General features: G+C 50.3%; 1 long non-coding RNA gene across 1 annotated transcript; it reads right to left on the bottom strand.

Annotated features, from left to right (window-relative positions):
• Window positions 1-3872: 3872 nt before the first annotated feature.
• Window positions 3873-4923, bottom strand: LOC138733847 (uncharacterized). Its single transcript, XR_011339481.1, has 3 exons — window positions 4822-4923; window positions 4511-4638; window positions 3873-3970 (listed from the first exon to the last, which is right to left on the bottom strand). It is a non-coding gene; the product is annotated as an uncharacterized lncRNA (long non-coding RNA).
• Between the last annotated feature and the right edge of the window lie 2379 nt (window positions 4924-7302).

Below are 7302 nucleotides of genomic sequence, written 5' to 3'. Positions count from 1 at the left end.
CCTTCTCTGGAGATATTCAAAACCCACCTGGATATTTCTCAGTGCCGCCTGCTCTAGGTTAACCTGCTTGAGCAGGTTTAGATGATCTCCAGAGGTCCCTTGAAACACCTGCCATTCTGCGATTCTCTATGTTTTAAAGTGGAGTTAATACTGACATGAGGGTCATTAGAAGGGAAAAGAGTAGGAGGTTTCAAGAAAAGCTGAATGATCCCAGGATATTCATAGCTATAAACAAACATATTTATCACAAAGATCTGTATATGATTTTGGCAGTGGGTCAGAGATTTTGTTTAGTGATCTAACACAGGTCCTCTGCAGACCTGCCAGGTTTTGAGGTAGTCTCCTGCGTTATCTACATTATGTTTCAATAACGACAAGAATCGCAGGCAATATGCTGTAGATAAAATAATGTCACATCTGCAGCCACAAAATTCACTGGCACAATAATGTGTCTTGAGGGCCATGTTAAACAGTTTTTCAGTACACCAAAATGCTTCCAAAGGCATTTTAGCCAGTAGCGACTGTTGGGGTGGTGCTGTCCCCCTCTTTCTTTCCCTTTCCTCCCAGAGCCAGCTCGTTCCATTCTAAGAGCTGAACAGAAGCTACACCAGCACAAACACACTAGCTGGTGCAGATTTCCTTATAGATAGGCATGGATTAATTGCACACCAGCACTGACAAATCTCTTCAGCACAATCTATATTCTCAAGACTTATGGGAATACGCTATTTGGATGTGAAGAAATTCTTAAACAGGGAGAGGACACAGCTGGGACAGCTGATTGCAAATTATCAAAAAGATATCCCCTACCATATGATGTTGTTCTGATCTATAGAAGTTGAGAGAACAAAGAGGAAAGGGGAGACATTCATACTTACGGTGTTTGTTTTTCCCAGTAAGCACTACGTGTGATGGAGCCTTGCATTCCTGGAGATGGCTGACCACTTGCCTGCAGACAGAAAGCAGTGAATGAATTCCTCAATTTGCTTTGCTTACACATGCAGCTTCTGCTTTAGTTATCAAACTGTCTTCATCTCAACCCACGAGGGTTCTTGCTTTTACCCTTCCAAGTCTTTCTCCTCACCCGCTGGAGGGAAGCAAGCAAGTGAATGTGTGGAGCTGAGCTGACTGCCACGTCTAACCCACAACGCTGCCTCGTACAGTGCCAAGCTTGTTCTTGCACCGTGTGTTTCCCATTGCCTATAACTCCCCGTATAGGCCTTTCCATTTCTACTCACATTAAAAGAAAGTAAATGTCCACAAAGAAATTCAGAGGTTTTCTTGTTTGGTTTGGCTGTCAGCAGCTTCATGCAGAAATTAGGTAGCCATGGCACAAAAGGTCTTTCTGAGGAAAAAAAAAAAAAAATGAAAACAGTGCCCTCCTGCCCAGTCCTGCTCCTCAGCGACAGGAGGGAAAGCTCTGCAGGAAAGCGGGGAAGCAAACTGCACCCGCATGAGAGAGGGGACCTGCAGACCCCTCGCCCCCTCGCCCTGCTCGGCCCACCCTGCGAGCAGGCCCTGGGCACAGCCCGGGTGCTCCTGCACCAGGCAGATGCGCCCACGACCCAGAGAGGTTTGTTCAGCCGACACCATCGACACGAGCCTCCCCTGCAGAACTCTGCCAGCGCTCAGAGGCAGCAGCTGAACACAAAGGGGGAGCGGCAGCAGGGCCCAGAGCCCGGCGGCACCAACAGCACTGGCAGCCGGTCCCAGAGCCCGGCAGCAGCGATGCCACAGGTCTCTGAGTCTGGCAGCCCTGATGCTGCGGGCAGCCAGTCCCAAAGCCCGGCAGGTCCGATGCTGCAGGTCCCCAAACCCAGCACCACTGATGCCCCAGGCGGCAGTTCCATGACCTGCTAGGAGCGACGCAGCAGGTCCCAGAGCCCAGCAGGGACAACGCTGCAGGGCCATGACCTGCTAGGAGCGATGCCGCGGGCAGCAGGTCTGTGGCTCCCAGCAGCGCTGGCCCCGAGCCCCGGGGCAGGACAAGCCCAGCCGGGGTGTCCCCCTATCCCCCCGGGCTCTGCTGTCCCCGCACTGACCACAGGCACCGTCCTCCTCCATCCCTGCCACCCCCAGGGCCGCGTGACACGGGGAGAGGGAAGAGGGAAGAGGAGGGTGGTGAGGGGATAGGAGACGTCGAGGGGCAAAAGGACATGGTGAAGGTGGAAAGAAGATTTCAAGGGGAAGGGATGTGGTGAGTGGCAAAAGGAGATGGTGAGGGGGGAAAGGAGATGGCGAGGGGGGAAGGAGATGGCGAGGAGACAAGACACGGTGAGGGAAAGGAAGATGGTGAGCATTAAAGGACATGTAAAGGGGAAGGGACACGGCAAGTGCGGAAAGGAGATGGGGAGGGGTGAAATTGCACCATGAGGGGAAAGAACATGGAGAGGGGAGAGGAGACAGCGAGTGGCAAAAGGACATAGTGAGGCAGGAAAGGAGATGGTGAGGGGGGAAAGGACACAGCCAAAGGAAAGGACACGGCAAGTGAGAAAGGACACGGCAAGTGGGAAAGGAAGATGTTGAGGAGTGAAAAGACACAGCAAGGGGAGAAGGGAGATAGAGAAGGGGAAAGGATACCATAAGGGGCAAAAGTACACAGCGAGGGGCGAAAAGAACACAGTGAGGGGTGAAAAGAGGGTGGGAGAACCAGGGAATGGGGAGGAAGGGCAGGGGAAGGGGTGGTGATGGCGGGGGGTAAAAAAAAACTCCATTGCAACTCAAAGAGGGGGGAGGGCGGTGGGTACCAGCCCTGTCCACATGGGAGGTGGAGAGAATGAGCAATGGACAGAAGCGGGCAGGGAGCTGGAGCTCAAATCTGACGTCTCAGGCTGGCTCCCTTGGCAGGCTAGTATTGCTTCAGAACCACCGCTGGTTTTTCAGTTGCTGGCAGGCAAATGTTCTTTTCCTAGTCCATTTCACCATTCCTTTAAATTTAGTCTTTTTAGCTGTGCAAAGGTAGGAGATGTCCTGGGGCCAGAACACAGGGTTTTCTCTCTCCGCACAGCCTGAGGCTGGACCCACAGTGTGCTTAAGTAGCCCTTTCTCTTTCTCTTTTCCTTTTTTCTCTTTAATTTTTCTTTTTGCTCTTTTGTTTTTATTTTTCTTTTAATTTTAATTTTTATTTTTGCTATTTTTCTTCTTGCTATTTTTTTCTTCTCGTTCTTTTTCTCATTTGTTCTTCTCGTTATTTTTCTTCTTGTTATTTTTCTTCATCTTCTTATCGTTATTTTTCTTTTTTTTCTTCTCATTATTTTTCTTCACATTCTTCTCGTTTTTTTTCTTCTTCTTCTCATTAGGTTTCTTCTTCTTCTTCTCATGATGTTTCTTCTTGTGCTCTGCACCCAGCTCCAGGCAGCCTGGCTCCTCCTGGCCACCACTGGGACTCTTGCCTGCCTCCTCCCCCGTGAGGGACACCAAGTCCCTATGTGTGCACCTCTTCTTTCAGGGCGGGCTGGAGGTGTCATATTTGCCATTCACAGATGGAGAATGAGATGCTTTGTGGCTCCCAGGTGGTGTGCTCGCCCCACGGTTTGGCTTGGCGCTCTGGAGAGCTGTGGAGATCCTGGCTCCATCGGCAGCCTGGTGTTGCCAATCGCATATTGCTGCTGCTCAGACAGAACAGATCCTCACCCCTCAGCTGCCCGAGGACAGAGTCCCAGGAGAGCGCTCTTTTGACCTGCTTCTCCTCTTCTTGTTCTTTTTCTGGCTCCTCCTGGCCACCACTGGGGCTCTTGCCTGCCTCCTCCCCCGTGAGGGACACCAAGTCCCCCTGTGTGTGCACCTCTTCTTTCAGGGCGGGCTGGAGGTGTCACCTTTGCCATTGACAGATGGAGAATGAGGGCTGCCATCTGCCTCATGGTGGCGCTTTTTCAGGGGGGAGCTGAGCACCTGAAGGGTTGATAATTTGATTACAATTTTCAGAGGAGGCTTTTCTGTATTCGGCAGGCTGAGCGCAGATGAAGATGGGCTGAAAGACAGGAAAAGGTGCAGATATGGTGTTAAAGCCAGGTCCTGAGTGGGAGCCCCTCTTTTCCTCACCATCCCGAGATGCATGAGCACAGCACCGCACATCTGCCATCTCAGCCACAAAATCTGAATTAGAACCTGCTCTAGGGCAGCAGCTGCAAGCACACACGATGACCTGCCCAACGCCCAGAGCACACGCTGTCCCACGGGGGGCTAGGAAGGAGCGAGTGTTGCTGCAGCACGTGCTGACGGCAAAGGTTACAAAGGAAAACCCAGAGCAAGACCTAAACCAGGCTGGTGCCTCCTGGTCCCAGGGGACACCGGTACATGGTGAGGGCCTGCAAAGCTGCCTCCCACCCTGTGCTAACAAATACAGCGCCCTGCGTCTGGGATCCAGAGCGAGCCCTGCCAGCCCCAGAGAACAGGAGAGGCGGCTGCCGAGATCACTCCTCGAGCCAGCTGCCGTGCCAGGCAGTTGCTTCATGGAGTATCTGAAGATTGCTACTGGCCCTGCTGCCTGGGAGCAACTGGCATTGCTTACCTCAACTTGCCAGAAGGCTGGGCAGTGGAGTCAGCGTGGGTGGTGTCCGTGGGCTGGATCTGCTCGGGAAGCTGTGGGTGAGGTTCTGTGTAGTGGTCACCTCTGCTCGCTGCTTGCGGAGTTCTGCCCTGTAGTTATGGACAGGAATAAAAATCTGGTGGTCTAAAAAAAAGAGGATTCCATGACCCAAGGGGAGAAAATCGAAAAGGGGACCCCAGAGAAAGGGGACAGACAGACTGGGTGAGGGAAGCAGGGGGTGGCAGAAGAATCAGAAGGTGCCAACTGAAGACCGGGCAGAAAGTCAGACTCACCTTTTTTGCAGAGAGTGCCAGCTTCTTTGCTAGTGGTGGTGATGTGGAGCTGCTCCCCTCCACAGCGCCACCGGTCAACAGGGACCTCTTCAATCTAGCCAGCCTGGAGCCTTCTGGAGCAGGTGGCTTGACTCCAGGCACAGCAGGGAGGTGCTGTCTGGGCTCCTGCAGCACCTTGGAGGAGGTGGGAAGCTTTGGTCCTGTGCTGACTCTTCTACGGGGCACAGAGACCCCAATCTCCTCCAGCCCAGACAGCTTCTTTGCTGCCTGCATCTCTGGTTTCTAGACAAAGGGAGAGACAGAAGTTCAGTGAGGAAAGAATTCCAGGGGCCCGGGTCACCCAGGAACCCTTGGCTCAGCAGGATCCCCCCTGCAAACAGTCCTCCCTTGCACTCACCTTCCTCCAAAGCTGCAGCCCCTGCCCTGGATAAGTGGACAGAAGGGCAGCGGCTCCCAAGAAGGGACCTTCAGGACTCACCTGGCCCATCACTGGTTTGCAGGGCAGGATGGACACACGCTCGGCAACGGGTCCCTCAAAGCTCGTGCTGGTGCTGGGTGTTCTGGTGAAGGCAGAGAAGCAGAAACCGCAGAAACTAGAAATATGAGTAAACTGTTTGTTCCAGCACTGACAGAGTCACCAGGAGAGTTCTGGAACAAGCTGTGCCCTTGAAGACATTCACAGACAATCTGGAAAACTGAAATAGAAGTAGAGTGAGAAAGTTTATTAATGACAAATACCTTTTTCAACATGGGAGCAACAATGTTCTACTGTGAAAAAAACAGAAGAGTCTTATAACATGGAGTGGCTGGCAGATGAAAGTTGATGTAGATAAATATTAAATAATGCACAAGTTATCTCTCCAGTTCAAACTCATCAAAACCAAGCTAGAGACCTTAATAACTTTAATTCTGAACTTCACCAATGATACCTTAACCCCCTCAGATGAAAGACATTGGTGCAGCAAATGAAAAATAAAGGTCTTTAAATTTACATTTAAATACGCACATTTACCTAGGGCACAATTTTCATTTTTCCACTGTGTGGAGAATGAAAGAGCATCCCAAACTGTGCTTGCAAGATATCACGCAAAATACTCTTTTCAAGGAGTCCTTAGTATATTGGTGTGATATAGAATGATGTACTAGTGAGCCAACACTAAATTCACAATAGCCTTTTCCTCCCCTCCATGAAACCCATCCTCATGGGCTTATGGAATAGTCAGAATTCAACAAATCATTAGCATGAGCCTCTGTAGTGCCAAGAACATAAAAAAGCTCAGTGAAAGGAGTCCTTAGATCTACGTTTTTTTTGTAAACAAGATCCCTGCAGCACAAAACTCTGTGGTACAGAAGTGAGGATAAATTCTACAGATTAAAAAAAAAAATCAATACCCTGTCACAGCACGGGCTGCAGGCGCTGCAGGGTGAGACACACCGTGCTGAGCAAGAGCCCCCTGCCCTGTCACAGCACGGGCTGCAGGCGCTGTAGGGGTGAGACGTGCTGACAAACACCCTTGTACTCGTGGCAGGGAGCTCTGAGCAACCCCTCAGAGGGAGAGGGGCTCTTTTTGTAACGAAGCCTTGAAGCAACAGCCTTTTTGTGGACATACTTTCTCAAAACCACTGTAGTATTGAAGTGTAACACAACAACGCCATCCAACAGGGGGAAATCTGCCTATGGAAACAAAGGGTTTGAATTTGTTGTGGAGCACCATAAACGCATAAACTACTTACGTGGAAGTAAGAATCTGAGGAAGACACAGATGTCAATAAAGGATAAGATCTGAGCCACCACAAACTTTGACCCAGTCCAAGAATCAGCAAGATAACCTCATTAAAAAACAAAGAAGAAGAAATCTTAGAAATTCTTAGAAGAAATCTTAGAAGAAATTATCTCAAAATCACTCAAGCAAACACTGTGCAAACTAAGTACCGCTGCTGAAACAACAGCAACCCTTGCCCTCCTACAGACACGGGAGTTGGAAACCGGAGCCCTTGCACCTAGCAATATTGCCCTAAAATAGTGAAAGCAGCAGGAACTCCAGGGCAGTGAGTCGTATGAAAACCCCACAGCCTAGAGAACGAAGCAAACCAGCAAGGGATAGAGGCACGTTTAGAACATGCTGAAGAGATTGTAACAGCAAGAAGGAGGTAAAGACAACAGACCAGTGAGACCTCGGCAGAGCAGCCCAAAGCGACTGATCCTAAAAAGCTGAGAAACTGCACAGCCGAGCAACTGAGCCAATGTAAGGTTACCAAGAATTACAGCATGTACCTGTCAGAGAGGCAGAAGAGCACCGTAACGTTGCATTTGCAAATGCTAAAAGTCTAATAAATGACTCAGTAGGACGCTGATCAGAAGCTGCCGTAGCGGGACCCAGAGGAAACAAATGTTAGAAGAAAATCAACTCTTCCAAACAAGCAGAGCATTAACCTTCCAACAGTCGCAGAAGCAAGCTTAACTTAGACTTTTGTGTTGGG

The sequence above is a fragment of the Phaenicophaeus curvirostris genome (assembly GCF_032191515.1).
Source record: "Phaenicophaeus curvirostris isolate KB17595 chromosome W unlocalized genomic scaffold, BPBGC_Pcur_1.0 scaffold_35, whole genome shotgun sequence".
Taxonomy (NCBI): Eukaryota; Metazoa; Chordata; class Aves; order Cuculiformes; family Cuculidae; genus Phaenicophaeus; species Phaenicophaeus curvirostris.
The sequence above is the reverse complement of the archived record's forward strand: the minus strand, read 5'-3'. Positions and strand labels throughout refer to the sequence as shown.